The following is a 9,716-nucleotide window of genomic DNA, read 5'->3' as shown; positions in this document are numbered from 1 at the left end:
CCAATTCATAGCATAGCTGGTGAAGGTGTATCCGGAAGCCTTGCAGGAGACCTTCACGGAGGCCCCAGGCTTCCTCACCTCGGCCCCAGACTGCACCAGCTGGACCTGGGCATGGACACCTGTGGGGAGGAGACAGCAGTGGGTGCAGAGCCCTGACTGGTCCTGGTGCCCTCGTCCGCCCAGGGCTGGGGATCCCCTTACCTGTCACCACTGCCACCAAGAGGAGGACGCTCCAGCTCCAGTCCATGCTGAGGGTGGTGCTGTCAGGGCCTCTGTGGGGGGAGGTGTGATGGTGGGTGCTGTGAGGACACAGACAGGTCCCTACTTAACCTAGTGCACCTCAGTCCATTTGCATATTCATGAGGCAGAGTATTCATAGCTGAAGTCTTGACCCCACCTGAGAGAAGTCGATGACATGGAAACCGTGGTCAATGAGCATATGGTGTCCCAGGTACAAATTCTTGTTGTGTATATATGTCCCTGTCGGTGGCCTGATCTCTAGGCAGACAGAGCTTTTCCCTCTGAGGAACGAGTCCAACAGGACGTCTCCTCACTGCGCGTGCTCCTTGAGTGACAAGAGGAGACTGGGTGCATTTGGGCTCTGATGTCATAGCTCGTATTCCTGGATCAGGGTGTCTCTTAAATGCCACACCTGGTAAAATACACTTTGCCACCAGGTCCACACATTCAGATGTGTGGTTCTTATTGTGATTTCAAGAGTGGCAAATGGTCCTGACAGATTAGAAAATCTATTTTTACTTCCGCAGTCCCAGTCTATCGGAAATTTAGATGACCTGTGGAAAGAGGAAGCCGCAGGCCCCCAGAGAAACCCCTGTCCAAAGCCCTCTGCACCTGTCTGGGCGCACACCCACTCTGGGGTGGGTCCTGAGCGACCCCTGAAGCCCAACCCCCATCCTGCAGGGGAAGGTCCTGTCTGGGCTCACAGTGTTTCTAGGATGGTATTAAATGTCTCTGCCCTGACTCAGGATGCTTCCTCAGGGACACCATATGCTTAGGGATCACCTCTAGATATAGTGAATTGTCCTCACTCATCCCCAATTCCTGTGCAGGGAGATCTTTAGCAAGGGCTTTGTGAATCACCAGGAAGCCCCTTCCCTGGGGCTGACAAATGCACTGACCATGGCAGCAGTTCCCTGAGTCCAGAATCTCTTGGAGACTTGCTGGATTATTCAAGTTCTTTAGGATTCTGTAATGAAGGACACTTCTCAGAAACCCTGAAGATACACACCATGTGGCTCAATGCACAATCTACTTTCACTTTTCAGTGAATTAGATGCACACACCAGATGTGTGCTCAGAGGTGACCTTTGACCTGTTATTAGATGTAGGGATCTAATCTTATTATGTGTAAGTGGCACCTGCACAGACATCCCTGGACGTGAAATCAATGAACATTGTCAAGTCTCTCCCAGGAAGCTGGAATCTGTAGAGCACAACAAGCAAGGGACTTGTTGCACCTCTGGTGAGGTCCCACTTTGAAAAGGCATCATTCCATTCTGACTGGACTCAAAATGTGCATGTGTCACCTCACTCCGGGACCAGGAACTGTGACTCCTGATACATAAGCCAACTCATGAGAGCTCTGTCCCAGGGGGAGCCGAGAGCAGGCGGGAGGAGACGCAGGAGTCCTGGCTTCCAGGATGCGCTGGGGCACAAGGTCCACGATCAAGTCTGAGAGGCACTGGTCTCTGCGTGAGGACGTCTCATAAGCGCTGTGCCTTTGCCGACATAACCAAGAACATGATGAACATCCTTCTGGTCAGTGAACCTGCTCACAGTTATCCCTGGGATCTTGCTATGTGTGAACTGTACGCCCACCATTCATGTGGTGAAACCTAGCACACCATGGACTGTATGGCAGAAGGGTTCTTAGGAAGTGTTAGGGATAAATGAGACTGTAGGGTGAGTCCTCATCATCTGGAACTGGTGGCCTTATGAGAAGAGGGGGCTAAAGAGACACATCTCTCACTTTCTCCAGCACATGAGATTGCACCTAGAAGTCAGCTGTCTGCCTGTGGTAAAGGATTCTCACCAGGTATCAAGGTATCTGGACCCCGTAACTGGACTTCCTGACACAATCTCGTGAGACCATGAATTTCTGTCATTTAAGCTGCCCGGTCATTGGTGTTTGTGATGGCAGCTTGAGCACATGAGACAGAATGTGATACTGAGAAGTGGTGTGATGTTGGAATAATCACCAATGAATGTGGAAGCATGTGATGGGTAGGCGGTGGGAGACTTTTAAGTGCCTGCTAGAAAATTCCAAGCTTGCTCTGAGGGGTTTTACGGGTGATTGTGCGGAGAGCTCAGAGAGAGGACGGGAGAGCCGTGGAGGAAGCTCCCGCACCCTGGGAGAAGCAAACACAGTCACAAGGACAGTGGTGGTTGGGGTGTTGACATTGGGAGCCGTTCTGACAAGGTGTCCATGGAAATGAGAAACACGGCCCGGGTTCTACAGGAAGTTTGACCTTGTCACGAAGTGTCAAAGAGCTTGGCTGGTGGGTTTGGGTTTGGGGGAAGGTAGCGCTGTGAGCAGCGAACGTGTGTATTTAGCTGCAGGGATTTCTAAGCAAGGGCAGGAGTGGTTGGTTCTTCCTGCTGCTTCTACTAAAAGCTGAGTGAAAACTGATGGATCGTAGAAGGCAGTGAACACCAAGTGCTAATCAGAGCTTGGAGATTTGAAAAGTGACCAGCCCATCCTGCAGCCAAAAGTGTGGAGTTTCTTGTGAAGCAGGCAAGACAGGAGTTGCTGAAAAACAATTTCATAGAATATTTTATGGGCATGACCAGCAGGTTTCATCAGCCATCTCTGCACCAGCCAGGATTAGAACTGTGGATATTCCAGCACAAACACTGTTATTTTGAAATAAATGAGACAAAGTCATGGGGCAGAATGGAGGAAGGTGGTCAGAGCTCTTACATTGTACAGACAAGGATCATAAGCCACTTTGGCTGTGAGGACACAGTCTGTTTAAGAAAAGGAAGAACAGCTTGGGAGGAGACTCGAGACCATCAGGGAGGACCCCTTGCTTTCAGAGTCTTGAGCCACCGCCTTAGATTTAACAGGTGACATGACCTCTAAGACAAGCTCAGGTGTGACTGCCACCTAGTGGAGCCTGCGGGTGTGACCACCGCCCAGCAGAGCTGCAGCGAGACTTCTCTTTGGGGCACAGAGCGTGAGTCAGCACCTCAGTGGGTCCGCAAGGTGGGACAACCATCCGGAGGGTACAGAGTGGGGACATCCAGCCGGAGCGGACCATCTCCAACCTTTAGGCCTGGCGGGATTGCCTTGCTGGGGTGTGGACCAGCGTTGGCCCCCAAATCTCTCTTTCTTTCCTCTTTATCCCTTTCAGGATAGGACTGTCTACCCTCTGGCTGCCCCATCGTCACATTTTGAAGGCACATAACGTGTCTGTTTTTGTAGGTTCATACTTTGAGAGGACATTCGCTTCAGGATGAATCATGCATCAAGATCCACCAGTATCTGATGAGATGATGTTTAGATGAGAATTTGCACATTAGACTCTAAGTTGATGCTGTAACGAGTAAGACATTTGGGGATGTTGGATTAGAGTTCATTTTACATGAGGGAGAGCCGTGGATTTTGGAGTCCACAGGTGTAACTTTATGGACTGAATAGTGACCCTCAAACCTCGCATGTTGGAGTTTGAATTCTTAAAGATAGTATTTAAAATTGGGCTTTCAGGAGGCAGGAACGGCTAAGTGAGGGCATGGTGCAGTGATCCCATCTCACTAGGACAGGAGCATTGGGAAAAGAAGAAACATGAGAACTGACTGGCACATCCAACGAGTTCCCTGACCCTGTCTCACCATAGTCACCGATGAGGTGTCCAACGCAGTGCTCTGTACAGGTGCGTCCATCACGATGTCCTCTCTCATAAGGTTTCTGAGTTCTTAGTGGTGTCCAATGGTCAGCAGCCAGCTGTGCCCCCACCGGACACAGACCTATCTTTTAATAGTGCCTGTGTGACCTTGAATCATAAGTGTGCATGACACGTAGGGTAAGCAAGTCACCTTTAGACTCCCTGAGTATAAGCTGCCTGGGGGTCAAGAAATGGACAGAACTGTTACATTAACGATAGCAGATGAACTAGGGACAGGTGAAGGCCATATATACACATAACCCCTCTTCTGTGACTGGTCTGGGTGGAGGCTGTGAGATTGAACTGTGATCCAGCTTCATGGAGCTCAGACTTAGTGAAATTAGGACAGTAGATGAACCTGGTCATGTTGGGAGGATTTCAAAATCCACCTGAGTAAGTGAAGACCTGGAGGGTATTGCATTGTACGAAAAACAGAAATTGCATTGGATAGAGTCCTAGGGGGCTCATCCCACCCCTGTGGCCTCGTGTCCTGTCTGAAGGGACACCCATGTGGGGACAGCGTGTGTCTGTGGGGGTCAGAGCCTGAGCTCAGCACACAGGTCCCTGCACTGTGCTGTGTCTCTCTGTGTGAAAAAGAGAACCAGCCTCAGGCACACGAAGCCCTCAGGCGGTCTCTCTGTCAAGATAACAGAAAAAACACATTGAAAGCTGCTGCAGGAAAGGTCCCCAGGCACTGCTGATATGCCTTCTACAGACAGGTTACTTCATCATTTCTCATCTGTGTGAGAATGTGGAAAATTAGAGCCACAAAGAAACAGCAGTAATTCTGCTGGGAGGCAGCTGAGAGGTTTGAGAAGAAATCGTTGCTTCCAACAGGAAGCCCCTTCCCCAGCTCCCTGTGCACCTGCTGCTGGGCTGGTCTGTGTGTGCTGTGCTGTGTGTACCCTGAGCGCCCCCTGGTGTCCAGAGCACCCTCTCTTGTCTCCCTCAGGGAGGTTTGTGACTGGGCTCACACTGAAGTCCCCTCACTGTGTCTCGCACAGTAATACAGGGCCGTGTCCTCAGGTTTCAGGCTGCTCATTTGCAGATACAGCGTGTTCTTGGCGTTGTCTCTGGAGATGGTGAATCGGCCCTTCACGGAGGCAGCGTAGTATGTGCTGCTGCCATCACCACTAATGTATGAGACCCACTCCAGCCCCTTCCCCGGAGCCTGGCCGATCCAGTGCATCCAGAAGCTACTGAAGGTGAATCCAGAGGCTGCACAGGAGAGTCGCAGAGACCCCCCGGGCCGCACCACGTCTCCCCCAGACTCCACCAGCTGCACCTCACACTGGACACCTGCGAACACAAACACGTCAGGGTCAGGAAAACGTCACACGTCCGTGTTCCTCACTCACACCCACTCACGTACTCAGTGTCCCTTGTTCCCCATCAGTCACCTCGTAAAACAGCGATGAGGAAAACCCAGCGGATCCCAGCTGATCCCATGGTGCGGTGTGCGTGTTCAGACCTGATCCCGGAATGGGGACCCCTGGGAATCGCGGGGCTGGGCTCCTGTCCCACAGCTGCAGGCTTGGGGCTGGGCTGGCTTTTATCGGCAGAGGGACCCTATTTGCATGAGCTCTGACTGTATAAGGAGCTCTGGGGTTGGGGACCCACAGAGAGGGTAGAACCCAGATCAGGTGTGCGTGTGTTTGGGCCCGTGGTGGCAATGAGGACATTTTGTAAAATATGCCTTTTATTGTGACATGTGTTACTTAAACACTTAGCACCATCATCTTATTGCATTTTACTCATGCACTTAAGTCATGTGACATGATATCATTTACCTGCATCACAGGTGAACAAGGCCAAACAGGACCACAAAGAGCTTGGTGGTGTCGAGAGCTTACACGTGCATGAGTGAACTCGTTTGTCTGGCCCTGTACGCTCCCCACTGCACCCCACTGCTCCCCTGGGCCACCTCCAGGACAGAGTGGACGTGCCCAGTGAGGTGCAGTTCTCCGTCCTGCATGAGCGCGTGTGGGATTTGCTGCCTTCTAGTGCTAACGGAGAGCACGTGCGAGAACCAGGGTCACAGGTGTATTGCAGGCGTCTGTCCCATCTGAGAGTCACTCTCTGTGCCTCTAACTTTCTTTGTCCACTGGTAACGGCACTTGTACGGTAGCCGTCTTGCTGTGGTAGAGCTCTGTCAGCCACAGCCACGCCAGGATGGTGTGTACAGTTGGAAGCGCACGCACATACATGATGTCCATGTTACATCCTCAGCATCATAATTGGAAATGCAGCGTGTGGTGTGACACGGGCTCGCACGGGTCAGTGCTGAGTCTCCTTCCGATGAGTGCATCTGTGCCGTGTGAGTCTGCGCACCTGCTGAGGGGTGTTGGAGTGTCCCTCGTGTCTGGGCTCTACGAGGAAAGCCAATGCTCAGCCTGTAGAAGGAGAGACCTGAGAAAATGTTATTCTTCTTATGACACGCAGCCACAGTGACAAGCAAGCTGCACTAAGTGCTAAGCAGTAAATTCTCTTCAACATATTAGCTCTGTGACATCAAGATGCTGCACCCCGAGGGCTGGATACTCAGGTGCCCCACAAAAATATGAGATCATAATCTGTCTGCCCTTGTGATAGGTGTCCAGAGGGCACAGCCCTAGAAAGAACAAAAGTTCAACTAGAAACAGTTAATCATTCAAAAATCCAGTGTCTTAAATGTCTGGGAGCACTTCCCCTGGTGAGAGCACAGAAGGCTGTGTGTGAACCAGGAAGCGAGACCTCAAGATGCTGAATCTGTGGTTGTCTTTATCATGGATTCGTCTCCCCCAGTACTGTGTGAAGTTAATTCCAGTTGTCTCTCTCAGCCGCTCATCTCTGTTACTTTTTTATAGCAGCTCACATGGACTATAATTCGGTAAAGAGAAATGGGGTGCTGCTGAAAGAGATACGTGAAAATGAAACACTGCTTTGGAATTGGGCTGGGCAAAGATGCTGGAACGGTGCTGAGATGCGTGTTAGAAGAATCCTCCATGCTGTGGACGGGTCTTTAGAAGAGGATCTGGGGGGAGCTCAGAGAGGAAGAGGGAGCCGGGGAGCAGCCTCAGTCTTCGTGGAGGAAACCTCAGCCGTCCTGAGCAGACGCAGAAATGTGGGTGACGACGGCCATCGTGACGGGTGCTCGGATGGAGCCGGAAATGTCTTATTGGAAGCTGGAGGGAGGCGGTTCTTGTTATGGACGGTGGGGAACTTGTGTGACGTGTTTCTCCTGCTGTTCTGTGGAAGGTAGAATGAGGAGAAGGGAAGTGGACACTCAGCTGAGGCTCTTTCAACGCCTAGGGAGGCAGGTCAGGCTCCGCCCCCTGACGACTCGTGGTGAAGGACAGCAGAGATGAGGCTAAACTGTTTGCAGCCGTACGTTTGATCCTTTACATCCGCCACTATAACAACCACAACCACATTTTCTGACAAAAAAACAGCACAGTGCAATGGTCCTAAGGAAGTTGTCACCTCCACATAGAGGGCGCCCCATGGGTCAGGTCCAGCTGCTGTTCCGCGAATCTTAACACCTGGCTAGTGCTGGGAACACACACCTGAGAGCCTCTGCAGCCTGGAATTGGAACAGCAGGGACACTGGGGAGGCCCACTACTGGGTGATGTGGACGTCCCTGGAGTGAAACTTTGGAGGGACGACGTGCTGGACCCTCCTCCCACGGCAGAGCGACTCGGGAACGTCACCATCAGCTCTCCCTCTGCCTGCTCTCGGGGTCGGACTTGCACTGGGGCCTGACAGCGTCTGCAGCCTCCCTGAGCCCTCAGCATTTTCTCTACAAGTGTGGAGGTTTCATAACAAAATACGAGTGAATGTTCCAACGAAAGTCATCTGTCGCCGAAGCTGCTTCTCATAATGCCTTGACCACACCCCTTCTGTAAATGTCCTTGATAAAATGAACCTGCTTCTTCTGAAAACATAGAATGCTACATGAAACGGTCAGTTCCCTGTGAAAACATGGCTGGCCTCCTCTCTCCGTGTTTTTCAGTCCCCACTAATCCAGTTGTTGCTCTCAGGGATTCTCCATGTTTGTTAAAATCTGTAACCCATGTATTCTAAGTCAAAATTTATCATAAATAACCTGCTCTGGGCTGACCCAAACACACCGAATGGCATGGATTTCCATGGTGGACAGCGGCTTCAGGTTTTGCGGACACTTCCAGTATGGCCCTCCCTATGAATTTCCCAAAAACTTTGTCCTGCCGAGTCTGTTTCCACAATTGATGGCACCCGGATCATACAGCACATCCGAGGGTCCGATCTGCAGGTCCCCTCTAATCCCCACCTGAAGGCCATGACTCAGGGATAGTTGGAGCTGCACCAGGTGTGTTCTCTATAGCATCTAACTTTGACCAGAGAACTTATCCACTTGGCTATGGATAGTCGTTCGCCTTCCCAATGTGTCCACACTGAGGACGACAGGGCTGTGCAGTGCAGTGAGGAGGGGGAAAGTCCCATCTGCCTCTGCTAATGTGCCTGAAGGTACCAACCTGAGCTCCAGGTAAAGTTCCTGACTTGCAACATTCCTTCTATACAAGCCTTTTACATGAGCTGATTGCTTGAATTGAGCTCAGACGGTTTTAAAGCAGCTGGAATTGTTATGGTTGCAAGTGGTAACATTGGTCGAAGGGTGGGAGCTGCTAAGGGCTACCAATGGTTACAAATTGTTACAGGAAGCGGGAGCTGCTGGGGGACAAACAGTTCCATTTGCCCAGCAAAGAGCAAGTAGGGCAAAGTGCAAGTGAGCTCTGCAGTGAGCTCGTGCACCTGTGAGCATATTTACAGAAGCAGAACACAGAGCTGTTGGCCTTTTGTTGAAAATTCCTCTACTTTTCCTCTTCAAGATGACTGGTATGGCTACAGGAGTTGGCATAGAAAGGGATCTGGGGAAATAGAGTTTATCACACTCACACGTCCTAGAGACGGGTGGTTATGATGCCACCAGGGTCTCATGGAACACACCAGTGTGTTCAGGAAGCAGCAGACAGGGGGTCAGAGGGGACCTTAGGACCTGGGATTTACTGGGTTTTTCTTGGGTAGGGAAGAGCAGGATGGGCAACCAGCTTAGGGCTGATTATTTTATTGGCCTGAAGCTGGAGGGGCTTCTCCAGTTGCCTGGCACCCGGGCCAGGAATACTGAAGGCAGAGGATATTGCATCCTGGGGTGTGTGGGCAGACAGAGGTGGTGTCCCCTGGTGGGCTTCTTTGCATGTGAAAGGCATGTGCCAAGCCAGGCCCTGTGCTGACTCTAAGGATTGGGTTCCCGTGAACAGAAGTCTGTCCACATCCAGAAAGGGTTATAAAGATGTTAAAACATCATAATGTCGAGAAGCTAATAAAATGCATAAACATACAATTCAGACGATGACCTTAGGCTTTCTCTACAGCAGCACCTTGTCATAGTCTGTCCCCATTTCATACGGGAAAAGAGTTGTGTCCTTCGTCCTCCACCGTGAACCATGGGGACAGACCTGGGACACACAGTCGTCCCTCAGGAGCTCCTCAATTGACCTTGACCACATCATGTGTGAGAACCTGCTTCCTCCCTAACTCTGGGTTCATCTCCCCCACTGCGTTTCAGCTGAGGCTGAAGCTTTGATGTGGGTCAGGGGGCTGTACCCTCAGTGCTGAATGGGGATTCCTATAGACTACTGGTCTGGGGTGTGAATATTTCTTCCCTCTACATGATTCTGTTCTGTTAGATAAAGAGGATCCATCTGTCTTTATCAAAGACACAATGTGGGTGCACTAGAGAGGCTCACTTCTCTCTGTAAACCTAAACAGGTGAATGGCCCACAGGGTAGAGC

The 9,716-nt window shown here is 51.2% G+C and overlaps 1 gene segment (V, D, J or C); it reads right to left on the bottom strand.

Moving 5' to 3' along the window:
- LOC105309598 overlaps positions 1–5,414 on the bottom strand; it is a 13,369-nt gene extending 7,955 nt beyond the window's left edge. The window contains exon 1 of the V gene segment in view: positions 5,377–5,414.
- Positions 5,415–9,716: the final 4,302 nt, after the last annotated feature.

The sequence above is a fragment of the Pteropus vampyrus genome, unplaced genomic scaffold (genome assembly GCF_000151845.1).
Source record: "Pteropus vampyrus isolate Shadow unplaced genomic scaffold, Pvam_2.0 Scaffold792, whole genome shotgun sequence".
Classification (NCBI taxonomy): Eukaryota; Metazoa; Chordata; class Mammalia; order Chiroptera; family Pteropodidae; genus Pteropus; species Pteropus vampyrus.
This window is presented reverse-complemented; position numbering and strand designations above follow the sequence as displayed.